This window comes from Anastrepha ludens, chromosome 3, assembly GCF_028408465.1.
Source record: "Anastrepha ludens isolate Willacy chromosome 3, idAnaLude1.1, whole genome shotgun sequence".
NCBI lineage: Eukaryota > Metazoa > Arthropoda > Insecta > Diptera > Tephritidae > Anastrepha > Anastrepha ludens.
The window spans coordinates 76,166-90,865 of record NC_071499.1 but is presented as its reverse complement, the minus strand read 5'-3'; positions in this window follow the sequence as shown (position 1 = coordinate 90,865).

Here is a 14,700-nt window from a genome sequence, read left to right as displayed (position 1 = left end):
CTGGTATCTCTAGATGTGAATATATGTACTAATATTGGTGAGAACCGCCTATGACTTGCCGAAGAGCCTATGGCTCTTTTCTATCATTTCAACGATTAATTTCATCAGTGGTCATCGAATGCAGAACCAACCAAATTATTCTTAGCTACAAACACTATGTTCAATGCTGCCAACATAATAATGATAATAGGTTAAAAAAATATGTACGAGTAATATAGAAACACTAAGTTCAATGCTGCCAACTCTCTTTTCTGATATTAGGCAAGTTTCATTACTAATACTCATTAAGTATTTTCAAACAAAAGTCTGTTTTGGCAACTTATAAGCTATACCAGTTGCTTCACCTATTCGCTATCGAAATGCATGGCAAAACTAATACATATATATATATAATTGACGCTTACACCCTTTTTGGGTGTTTGGACGAGCTCCTCCTCCCATTTGTGTTTTACATCTTGATGTTGTTCCACAAATGGAGGGACCAACAGTTTTAACAGATATTTTTTTATGGGGAGCTTTTTCAAGGCAGAAATACACTCAGAGATTTGCCATTGCCTGCCGAGGCGCAGTCGCTATTAGAAAACACTTTTTCTTCAGATGGCGCAACGAAAGTTTTCACTTTTTTTGCACAGATCAACCAATGATACACACAATAGTAATACCTATTTGCATAAAATATAAATATATAAAATAAGTGAAATATTATATGTAATTAATATGTAATATGTCTTCTTAAAATATTTCATTCTTTAAATTGAAAGAAATATTCAAATATACATCCACTGCAATATGATTTTGACTCCTCGTATTTTTCAGCATATTTTTCTAAAATCCTTTCCACTGTGAGAGTTAAGTTTCTATAGTTAGTGTTACGAAATTTATTCAAGTAATGATGATTCCCCGGGTTTGGTCCGATCTCTGGATTGCATTCTTCCCAAGCAACTGAAAAAATTCTATCGAGACCTGTTCAGGTTGTTATAAATCCATTTTTAATAATTGTGTATAATTTCACATCTTCTTGTTGAAATTTCAGCTACGCTCTCGAATATTTTTATATGAAATAAAAAGCCTAACACTGTCATTAAAAAATCACAAAAAATCTTGTAATCTTGTACCTTGCAATCACTTGAAACTTATTGTACATTTTGCGTTATTAAAATTCAATTAACTATGAAACTGTATACCTAGAAAAATCCATGTTAAGAAGTGGAAAGTTTTGATGGAAGTCTAAAAAAATGTATACAAAGTTTGAAACTTTGCCTTATATGGATTTTGTCACAGTATTACTATATTTTTATAAGAATATAGTAGGTGTGTTTTGCTACATGGTAAATGTAAAAGAGAAGAAATCGTAGGCGTACTATAATAGTTAGGACAAGTATACATTCCAACAGTAGGTGTTGGGGCAGTAAATGCTAAAAAACTAATTGATGATAATGAGTTGATAACAGAAGTTCCATGGATATATGAGGAGAATTAGAAGTCAGACATTAATCGGATGTGATAGATTTTGCGTCTCCGCCATATGATCAGCTTGAACATTTGAAAATGGACCACCTTATTCTAAAAAAACACTAAGCATACTGCAGACTAGAAAAAAACCAGACGTGTTCTGCCAGCAGCTGAAACACCGCAAAAAATCGTTGAATCTATGATAATATATATATTTTTTTTTGTTTATTGTCGACTTAGTTGATTTTCAGTTGAAAAACACCGTTTGAATTCTTCCTAAAGTTTTTCGATGAAGAAATTATGGAAATGCTATTCAGAATAATGTCGTGATAGATATTCTTAAACAGCAGGTGTATGAGTATTGTTTCATCGGAATTTTGATATCATAAAGTACCTCACGTTGAGCACACAGCGATCACTTGATAGTCCAGTCAAAAGAGACAAAAAAAATAGCCAACTAAGTAATTTTAGGAGTATGCGAGTTTATGGTTTTATTATGTAAAACCCATCACTGTGAACTTAAATTTGAGTTTTAGGGGTCGGGGGTTGTGTCCCGCGGCCGCCATCTTGGAAATAAGGGTGCAACTGGTTTTTGCGATTATCTCGTGAATTTCGAAAGTTACGAAAATTTTGTAAAATACTTTTTTGTAGATAATAATGTTATCTACAACTTTCACTCAAAACTTTTTATTGTAAAATTAATAATAAAAAAGTTATAAACAAAATTACGCGAAAAATTAAGGGATGAATTGTTTTAAAGCGTAATAACTTTTTTTTTATTGATTTTATGGAAAATATACATTAGAGCTTTTTTATAGAGCATTCTTTTGTGAACATTTTTATCTACAAGTTTTTTCCGCTATCTTTATTTAGTCGTATGATTTTGAGCTGCTAAGCGGAGCAACCAATACATTAACGAAGCGCGTGCATGATTACACAGGCCGACAAAATTTAACCAACATTCGGACCCAGAAACCAGATTATATATTTCCGAAGGTTTATGATGCGCTGAATCCAAATCTGGCCTCAGAATTGTTCTATCAGCTCTGGTTTTCGAGATATCCTAACCTAAAAGTGCAAAAAACACCATTTTTGCCCATATTTGAGGTTATGTAGCCTTGCAGATGTTTTCTTTCACCAAAATTAAAGGATGACATCTTTAAATACAAGCCTTCTTTTTTCAAATGGCGTTCTGTTTGCTCAAATATCATTTTTTTCGCAGAGATATCGCATTTTGAAATTTTCATGTTTCGAAATTTTCCTACACCTGAAAATCGATTAAGATAACATAGACATGATATAGTCGATTACTAGTTTTCTTGAATTGAGTCTTATTTTTCTTAAAATTTTGTCTCACACCATAAGTGTGCTGACTCACCACACCTCTACACTATCTAACCTTTGGGTACCGAGTCACACACAGCCCTAACCCCTAGAAACCACCCCTATCATACCGCGAGCAGGCTAACCCACTTAACCGCAAGCAGGCTTACCCACAAACTCCATATATTTCAGGCCCTCAAACCCAAGAAAATTAATAATCGACTATATCATGTCTATGTTATCTTAATCGATTTTCAGGTGTAGGAAAATTTCGAAACATGAAAATTTCAAAATGCGATATCTCTGCGAAAAAAATGATATTTGAGCAAACAGAACGCCATTTGAAAAAAGAAGGCTTGTATTTAAAGATGTCATCCTTTAATTTTGGTGAAAGAAAACATCTGCAAGGCTACATAACCTCAAATATGGGCAAAAATGGTGTTTTTTGCACTTTTAGGTTAGGATATCTCGAAAACCAGAGCTGATAGAGCAATTCTGAGGCCAGATTTGGATTCAGCGCATCATAAACCTTCGGAAATATATAGTCTGGTTTCTGGGTCCGAATGTTGGTTAAATTTTGTCGGCCTGTGTAATCATGCACGCGCTTCGCTAATGTATTGGTTGCTCCGCTTAGCAGCTCAAAATCACACGACTAAATAAAGATAGCGGAAAAAACTTGTAAATAAAAATGTTCACAAAAGAATGCTCTATAAAAAAGCTCTGGTGTATATTTTCCATAAAATCAATAAAAAAAAAGTTATTACGCTTTAAAACCATTCATCCCTTAATTTTTCGTGTAATTTTGTTTATAACTTTTTTATTATTAATTTTACAATAAAAAGTTTTGAATGAAAGTTGTAGATAACATTATTATCTACAAAAAAGTATTTACAAAATTTTCGTAACTTTCGAAATTCACGAGATAATCGCAAAAACCAGTTGCGCCCTTATTTCCAAGATGGCGGCCGAGGGACACAACCCCCGACCCCGAAAACTCAAACTTAAGTTCACAGTGATGGGCTTTACGTAATAAAACCATAAACTCGCATACTCCTAAAATTACTAAGTTAAATCTTCTTTTGACTGGACTATGATTACTAAATCCATATACATATTTATGAATTATTTCGCATTATTCGTTTTATTTATTACACATGACTGCAGCCAACATACATATGGAGGTAAAGGCTCACAAAATAATGTTTTGCTAACTTTCGGTGAAAATAAATGGTGATGGCCTTTACGGTAGTAGTCTAGTAACTTACACGTTTTTTGAGGCCATGTTTGGGACATTTTTTGGAAGGGAAAATAAAATTCAATCGGTTTGATTTTCTGATATGTTATTAAAGGTATCAGAAGGTGTATAAACATTTTTTTGTTTTTTTTAATGTTTTGATACTATATTTGTACACTGCAGCAAGCGGCAAAAAAAAAAGATACAGTGGCTGGCCGGCTTGATTTCGTCACTTGTGGTCATCTGAAACAGAAGAAACAAATTGGTTATTAATCAGTGTGCTTGTCGTTCTGGCGGGTAGTAAGATCAAATGATTTTGACAAAAAATAACAAAATGGCGGACTTCGTAAGAAAATTCCCCTTTTTTAAAGTGGAAATCGGACTAAAAAATGGAAAGTTAGGGACGAAATAAATTAAATCTACTACCCGCCAGAACTAATGATGTGTAGAAAAACATATCTAAATTTCAGCTCAATCCGTTAGATAGAAAATTTGTTTTCACGACGGCCATCCGGAAAAACGTTGTTTTGAGAAAAACGCGTTTAAAGTTTTAGCAATTGAGCCGCGCAAGTACGAGCCGCTCTCATGTATGTGCTATAATTTCGTCAATATTTCGAATTTCGATCTAAAATTTGTACAGTATATTACCAATATATCGCACTTTCAAAATATATAAAAAACCGAAATTCGAAATTTTCAAAATAAGATACCAGACTACTACCTTATGGACCAATTCAGTCAATAGTATAAAATGTTTAGTATTATTTGAATAGAAATATAGTAGTAAATGTATGATTTGTAAATCATAAGGAGCTCGTCCTATGTCTCAAATTGGTTTGACGACTGAGATATCAGAATTTTTACTTTTTTATTGGAACGCAGTACCGGAAGAAACTACGGCCTTGAAGAAGTAGAGAGGCCAGGATATTTATCTCACACAAATGTTCATAATCATACAATATAATGTTGAATCCTTCAGGTGACAAACGTAAAAGACGTTTGTGGCATCATCTTTAATAGATTCGCCTTTGAGAAACACAGCAAAGTCTGTGAATTTTATAAGAACAAATGAAAAACTGAACTAATTTCAGTAAAATGGGAAAATTACAGAAATGTATTGAGGAAGTTGGGCTCAGAGAAATACCCTGATAAGCAACATTCAAACACTTATATATCAAACCAAAACATATCAGATTCTGAACTAATTGAATTTGATAATACTAGTAAGAGTGATCAATGTAATAGGATTTCTCTAGAAAGAAAATGTTTTAAGCATAATAAAAGAAAACTCAAGAAAGAACTAATATCCATAATAATTACAAAAATATGTTCGCAGCAGTGTAAAATTAAAGTAAAATTAGTTCAGGAAAGCTTAGGAATAAAACAGGAATATGACCTTGACTGAAATGGCGACAGAGTCACACCGCAAATAGGAGAAGGAGCCAAACAACAAAGGGTGTAAGAGCCAATTTTATATATTTCGACTAAAGCGCCACTTATCGGATCCAGTTTTATTAAGACGTAGCAACTGAATATTATTTATTTACTTAAATTAAAAGCGTTATTTATTAAGTCTCATAGATAAAAAGCTAAGGGTCACTGTAATAGATCATTCTTAATCTTTTTCCAGAAATATTCTTAAATATTCTAATTATTAACTATTAATTACTTAGGGTATTTCTACACTAATCTTATTCCTAATATTTAAATCTATTACTACTAATAACTCCCTTAAAACTTAAGGTTAAAAATAAAAATTTAAAACTTAAAACTTACTGTTTATTAGAAAATTATTTAAAATATGCATATTTGCCATAATAGCTGAGTTATTATGAAAAAAATGACGCATTCATTGTTTTCAACATAGTTTGATCCTTGTTGTCCAGACTTTACTTGTATTGGGGTAATTTTTGTATTACATTCTGTTCATACTCAATTAATAGTTTAGCTTATTTTTATATATTTTTAAATACATATTAAAAAAATCTATAAAATATTGTAAGTATTTATTATATTATTTGTATTCCAATTTTTCGAACTAATTCATCATACTTTCATATATCGTGTTGATTTTTGGTGGACACTGTTTACAAAAACCCCAGATAATTTGAGGTAAATTATCGTTGAGAGAATGAAGTTATTCAAGAGAGGTAAAATAATATTTATTGAATGCTGATGTCGCAATACATGGAAAAACCAACAGAATACACTAGAATTGCGAGAAATAATGAGAGCCAAGAATAACGCTGACAGGGCAATTAAAATAATGAATGAAGCGAAAAATTTGAATAGACAATTCAATAGAGAAGATGTATTGCAGGCAAGATATATCTATTGATTTGCCATTTGAATTTAAGTGCCTACAGTTTCCCATTCCACTCCCATTCGCAATTTTAATTTTTCATGTAGTACGTTCGAGCAACGCCGGGAAACGGATAGCTCGTTTTATATATTATTTATCAACTGTGCTAACTAAACACCATACCGGCTCATACAGTTTTGTTTTTATTCTCAAGACTTTCCCTTACCTATTTCTTACTAAACACTCCACCATATCCTCTCTCAATCTATATTTATTAACTTTCAACATATTTTTAAAACTTAGCGAATCCTAGGTTTGCGGAAAATGGGTTTTTAATGCTTGAAAAAAAGTTAAAAACGTTCCTTCACAGTTATACATAATTTTATTTAAATACGTAAAAAAACTCATACGAAAAGATTCACTGAATAAACTATTCCGCCGCAGACAACCAACAACAATTCAACAAGTTTTCCCAGCGGACGTCCGGCTTAAAAGTTGAGAAAAATGGAACTTTTATGAGCGCTTCATAATATTTTTACTCATGTAGGTATTGCACTACCAGCGCATCTTTAGATAAATTTCAAACCAAAAGCGTATTTGTGCTAGTCGTTTGAATTCGTTGAAAGGCAATTTTCCAACATATTTTTTCGATTAAACGCTTGAATTCATCGCAAAAGTAGCCAGTAAAAAACGCGATTTCAATGCTTTGAAGTTGCCAAGTTGTATTCTCATGTATAAGTATGTGTACATATTTTTAAAGACGAAAATAAAATGAGTGAAAATTCATCGAGCGAGAAATTTTCAAAATTATATTCTTAAGGATTTTTCAGTAGCCTAAAAAATTGTTTTGAAGTTTTATAAAGAAACTAATAAACAGTTGCCATACATGGCAAATCCATTCCCCTCATTGCATTGTAAATGTCTACATCAACGTTTATATAATATATTCCGCCCGACGGGTATAAAAAACTATACATATACATAATTGGCGCGTACTCCCTTTCTGGGTGTTTGGCCGAGCTCCTTCTCCTATTTGTGGTGTGCGTCTTGATGTTGTTCCACAAATGGAGGGACCTATAGTTTCAAGCCGACTCCGAACGGTAGATATTTTTATGAGGAGCTTTTTCATGGCAGAAATACAATCGGAGGTTTGCTATTGCCTGCCGAGGGACGACCGCTATTAGAAAAATGATTTCTTTAATTTTGGTGTTTCACCGAGATTCGATCCTACGTTCTCTCTATGAATTCCGAATGGTAGTCACGCACCATCCCATTCGGCTGCAGTGGCCGCCGTACTTTAAATTATTTATATATACGCGTCTCTATGATGGGTGAAACAGAGTAATACCGCTGCTTGACAGACGCATAGACGCTCATCGCTCGTTTCCGGACCTATTTGAATACCCCGAGATCCAGTTGGCATCGCTGCACACATCGGACAGTCCTGCTTCATGGCTCCAAGTTTGGCACATTAAGCACTGCCAGCACATGAAGCACTATAAACCGATGATTGAAATATAATAATATAATAGTTGGCGGCGTATAGGAGAAGCAAAGCTACGTTGGTTTTGTCATCAATCAAGCTTGCTCCTGGCTCTCGCGGACGGTGGTAGGGTACTCTACTTTCATTGCTGCAACTGTTTTTAACTTTCTATTTTGAAACATTTTGCTAAATAAATTATGCCATATAAATATTGTTATTCCTTAGACTTTACTCTTTACTTCCCTAGAATATTACTCTAGAAATTTACTGTTGAATTATCTAGTCCGATCCAGTATGGTATGAAATAACACATCGGTGCGTTAAACAAATTACCAAAACAAATTGAAGCACTGTAAATAAATACAAAAAATGTACAGTAATCTTATAAGGGCCAAACCGTAAAAAGTGGAGTTATCAAATAGTACTTCAAACTCGTCGCTAAAAGTTTGCATGTTAATCGCGTAAGTCCGTGCACAATAGAACGGATGGTTTGGGACCTCTAAAAACTATTGTGCATGAAATATTGAGAAAGGATCATGGACTTCACCCCTTAAAAATTCAAATCAAAGTGCTTAAGTCTAACAATTACAATTTGCGTTAAAATGTCTGCTATACAATGTTGGACCGATTTGTACGGTAAACACTATGTTTTCATTTAAATGAACGTGTAAATAAGCAAAATTACCGTTATTGGTCACCCAGAGGACAGAACTCACTATTAATACAGCAGCAGCCACTTCGCAGTCCTAAAGTGACAGTTTGGTGTGCATTGTCGAGCAGTATACTAATTAGACCTTTTTTTTTTTGAAAATCATCGAGGGCAGGCAATTTCTGCGGACGATGTCTCCTATCGGTGCATGCTGAATAATTATTTTCTACCAATAATGAGAGAGACATGCAAATCGTTTCAGGAAGATGTCGCCACGTCCCACACGGCCAGAGAGACCATTGCGATACTGCGTGATTTCCTCCCTAATAGACTGATAAGCCGTTTCGGAGACATGTCCTAGTCCTCGATCTTACCCATATGGACTTTTTTGTGGGAGTATCTCAAAAGAAAAGTATATGAAAAAACCCAGCGACCATCTCAACACCAAAAGAAAATATCGTTCGCGAGGTTAATGGCATCCCGACATAACGTATCCATCAAGTAGCACAAAGTACGGAAGCCAGATTCTAAGAGTGTATCCTACGTAATGGTCAACATTTAGATGAAATAAGTGCTTAAGTCTAACAATTACAATTCGCGTTAAAATGTCTGCTATACAATGTTGGACCGATTTGTACGGTAAACACTATGTTTTCATTTAAATGAACGTGTAAATAAGCAAAATTACCGTTATTGGTCACCCAGAGGACAGAACTCACTATTAATACAGCAGCAGCCACTTCGCAGTCCTAAAGTGACAGTTTGGTGTGCATTGTCGAGCAGTATACTAATTAGACCTTTTTTTTTTTTGAAAATCATCGAGGGCAGGCAATTTCTGCGGACGATGTCTCCTATCGGTGCATGCTGAATAATTATTTTCTACCAATAATGAGAGAGACATGCAAATGGTTTCAGGAAGATGTCGCCACGTCCCACACGGCCAGAGAGACCATTGCGATACTGCGTGATTTCCTCCCTAATAGACTGATAAGCCGTTTCGGAGACATGTCCTAGTCCTCGATCTTACCCATATGGACTTTTTTGTGGGAGTATCTCAAAAGAAAAGTATATGAAAAAACCCAGCGACCATCTCAACACCAAAAGAAAATATCGTTCGCGAGGTTAATGGCATCCCGACATAACGTATCCATCAAGTAGCACAAAGTACGGAAGCCAGATTCTAAGAGTGTATCCTAGGTAATGGTCAACATTTAGATGAAATAAGTGCTTAAGTCTAACAATTACAATACAATTACATATTTTTAAAACTTAGCGAATCCTAGGTTTGCGGAAAATGGGTTTTTAATGCTTGAAAAAAAGTTAAAAACGTTCCTTCACAGTTATACATAATTTTATTTAAATACGTAAAAAAACTCATACGAAAAGATTCACTGAATAAACTATTCCGCCGCAGACAACCAACAACAATTCAACAAGTTTTCCCAGCGGACGTCCGGCTTAAAAGTTGAGAAAAATGGAACTTTTATGAGCGCTTCATAATATTTTTACTCATGTAGGTATTGCACTACCAGCGCATCTTTAGATAAATTTCAAACCAAAAGCGTATTTGTGCTAGTCGTTTGAATTCGTTGAAAGGCAATTTTCCAACATATTTTTTCGATTAAACGCTTGAATTCATCGCAAAAGTAGCCAGTAAAAAACGCGATTTCAATGCTTTGAAGTTGCCAAGTTGTATTCTCATGTATAAGTATGTGTACATATTTTTAAAGACGAAAATAAAATGAGTGAAAATTCATCGAGCGAGAAATTTTCAAAATTATATTCTTAAGGATTTTTCAGTAGCCTAAAAAATTGTTTTGAAGTTTTATAAAGAAACTAATAAACAGTTGCCATACATGGCAAATCCATTCCCCTCATTGCATTGTAAATGTCTACATCAACGTTTATATAATATATTCCGCCCGACGGGTATAAAAAACTATACATATACATAATTGGCGCGTACTCCCTTTCTGGGTGTTTGGCCGAGCTCCTTCTCCTATTTGTGGTGTGCGTCTTGATGTTGTTCCACAAATGGAGGGACCTATAGTTTCAAGCCGACTCCGAACGGTAGATATTTTTATGAGGAGCTTTTTCATGGCAGAAATACAATCGGAGGTTTGCTATTGCCTGCCGAGGGACGACCGCTATTAGAAAAATGATTTCTTTAATTTTGGTGTTTCACCGAGATTCGATCCTACGTTCTCTCTATGAATTCCGAATGGTAGTCACGCACCATCCCATTCGGCTGCAGTGGCCGCCGTACTTTAAATTATTTATATATACGCGTCTCTATGATGGGTGAAACAGAGTAATACCGCTGCTTGACAGACGCATAGACGCTCATCGCTCGTTTCCGGACCTATTTGAATACCCCGAGATCCAGTTGGCATCGCTGCACACATCGGACAGTCCTGCTTCATGGCTCCAAGTTTGGCACATTAAGCACTGCCAGCACATGAAGCACTATAAACCGATGATTGAAATATAATAATATAATAGTTGGCGGCGTATAGGAGAAGCAAAGCTACGTTGGTTTTGTCATCAATCAAGCTTGCTCCTGGCTCTCGCGGACGGTGGTAGGGTACTCTACTTTCATTGCTGCAACTGTTTTTAACTTTCTATTTTGAAACATTTTGCTAAATAAATTATGCCATATAAATATTGTTATTCCTTAGACTTTACTCTTTACTTCCCTAGAATATTACTCTAGAAATTTACTGTTGAATTATCTAGTCCGATCCAGTATGGTATGAAATAACACATCGGTGCGTTAAACAAATTACCAAAACAAATTGAAGCACTGTAAATAAAAAATGTACAGTAATCTTATAAGGGCCAAACCGTAAAAAGTGGAGTTATCAAATAGTACTTCAAACTCGTCGCTAAAAGTTTGCATGTTAATCGCGTAAGTCCGTGCACAATAGAACGGATGGTTTGGGACCTCTAAAAACTATTGTGCATGAAATATTGAGAAAGGATCATGGACTTCACCCCTTAAAAATTCAAATCAAAGTGCTTAAGTCTAACAATTACAATTTGCGTTAAAATGTCTGCTATACAATGTTGGACCGATTTGTACGGTAAACACTATGTTTTCATTTAAATGAACGTGTAAATAAGCAAAATTACCGTTATTGGTCACCCAGAGGACAGAACTCACTATTAATACAGCAGCAGCCACTTCGCAGTCCTAAAGTGACAGTTTGGTGTGCATTGTCGAGCAGTATACTAATTAGACCTTTTTTTTTTTGAAAATCATCGAGGGCAGGCAATTTCTGCGGACGATGTCTCCTATCGGTGCATGCTGAATAATTATTTTCTACCAATAATGAGAGAGACATGCAAATCGTTTCAGGAAGATGTCGCCACGTCCCACACGGCCAGAGAGACCATTGCGATACTGCGTGATTTCCTCCCTAATAGACTGATAAGCCGTTTCGGAGACATGTCCTAGTCCTCGATCTTACCCATATGGACTTTTTTGTGGGAGTATCTCAAAAGAAAAGTATATGAAAAAACCCAGCGACCATCTCAACACCAAAAGAAAATATCGTTCGCGAGGTTAATGGCATCCCGACATAACGTATCCATCAAGTAGCACAAAGTACGGAAGCCAGATTCTAAGAGTGTATCCTACGTAATGGTCAACATTTAGATGAAATAAGTGCTTAAGTCTAACAATTACAATTCGCGTTAAAATGTCTGCTATACAATGTTGGACCGATTTGTACGGTAAACACTATGTTTTCATTTAAATGAACGTGTAAATAAGCAAAATTACCGTTATTGGTCACCCAGAGGACAGAACTCACTATTAATACAGCAGCAGCCACTTCGCAGTCCTAAAGTGACAGTTTGGTGTGCATTGTCGAGCAGTATACTAATTAGACCTTTTTTTTTTTTGAAAATCATCGAGGGCAGGCAATTTCTGCGGACGATGTCTCCTATCGGTGCATGCTGAATAATTATTTTCTACCAATAATGAGAGAGACATGCAAATGGTTTCAGGAAGATGTCGCCACGTCCCACACGGCCAGAGAGACCATTGCGATACTGCGTGATTTCCTCCCTAATAGACTGATAAGCCGTTTCGGAGACATGTCCTAGTCCTCGATCTTACCCATATGGACTTTTTTGTGGGAGTATCTCAAAAGAAAAGTATATGAAAAAACCCAGCGACCATCTCAACACCAAAAGAAAATATCGTTCGCGAGGTTAATGGCATCCCGACATAACGTATCCATCAAGTAGCACAAAGTACGGAAGCCAGATTCTAAGAGTGTATCCTAGGTAATGGTCAACATTTAGATGAAATAAGTGCTTAAGTCTAACAATTACAATTCGCGTTAAAATGTCTGCTATACAATGTTGGACCGATTTGTACGGTAAACACTATGTTTTCATTTAAATGAACGTGTAAATAAGCAAAATTACCGTTATTGGTCACCCAGAGGACAGAACTCACTATTAATACAGCAGCAGCCACTTCGCAGTCCTAAAGTGACAGTTTGGTGTGCATTGTCGAGCAGTATACTAATTAGACCTTTTTTTTTTTTGAAAATCATCGAGGGCAGGCAATTTCTGCGGACGATGTCTCCTATCGGTGCATGCTGAATAATTATTTTCTACCAATAATGAGAGAGACATGCAAATGGTTTCAGGAAGATGTCGCCACGTCCCACACGGCCAGAGAGACCATTGCGATACTGCGTGATTTCCTCCCTAATAGACTGATAAGCCGTTTCGGAGACATGTCCTAGTCCTCGATCTTACCCATATGGACTTTTTTGTGGGAGTATCTCAAAAGAAAAGTATATGAAAAAACCCAGCGACCATCTCAACACCAAAAGAAAATATCGTTCGCGAGGTTAATGGCATCCCGACATAACGTATCCATCAAGTAGCACAAAGTACGGAAGCCAGATTCTAAGAGTGTATCCTACGTAATGGTCAACATTTAGATGAAATAAGTGCTTAAGTCTAACAATTACAATTTGCGTTAAAATGTCTGCTATACAATGTTGGACCGATTTGTACGGTAAACACTATGTTTTCATTTAAATGAACGTGTAAATAAGCAAAATTACCGTTATTGGTCACCCAGAGGACAGAACTCACTATTAATACAGCAGCAGCCACTTCGCAGTCCTAAAGTGACAGTTTGGTGTGCATTGTCGAGCAGTATACTAATTAGACCTTTTTTTTTTTTGAAAATCATCGAGGGCAGGCAATTTCTGCGGACGATGTCTCCTATCGGTGCATGCTGAATAATTATTTTCTACCAATAATGAGAGAGACATGCAAATGGTTTCAGGAAGATGTCGCCACGTCCCACACGGCCAGAGAGACCATTGCGATACTGCGTGATTTCCTCCCTAATAGACTGATAAGCCGTTTCGGAGACATGTCCTAGTCCTCGATCTTACCCATATGGACTTTTTTGTGGGAGTATCTCAAAAGAAAAGTATATGAAAAAACCCAGCGACCATCTCAACACCAAAAGAAAATATCGTTCGCGAGGTTAATGGCATCCCGACATAACGTATCCATCAAGTAGCACAAAGTACGGAAGCCAGATTCTAAGAGTGTATCCTACGTAATGGTCAACATTTAGATGAAATAAGTGTCTCGCATTTGTCTCTTTGTAATAGTTGTTTAAATAAAATTACATCACTAATAATCATTTTTTAATTTAGCTTTTCATTTCTAATTCTGCCATATTTTGACATTTGTCAAGTAAACACATTTATAATTTTACTCGATTCAAATTATTGAAACTTATTATAAAAATAGTCCATCTTTAAGGACAACATATCGCGAAATTCGCGTTTTTTTTTTTTTGTGGTGAGAATAATCGTCCAAATGAGGCAACAATTCAATGGTTGGTGAAAAAATTTCAAGAAGCTGGTTCACGAACTGTATTAGAATATTTGTATGAGAATATTTATTTATTTATTCAATTAATAGTCTAAAAAATACAGTATTAGTCAGAATACAGATAAATAATTTAATAAAAGTAAAATTAAACTTATAAATAACTAGTTTCAATAGTGATGAGTGAAAAAAAGATAACATTTCTTATAACTTACAGAGAAACATTATTAGATAATACTAAGAATTTAGTTCAACAATTCATTTAGTACCAATTTGAAGTGGTTCTTTGTTGAAGAAAAATATAGGCCAGTATGATTTGAAAGCGAATTAAATTATCCCAGAGTTCTAGAAATCGGGGCATTGGAAGCGTAATTAGTCTT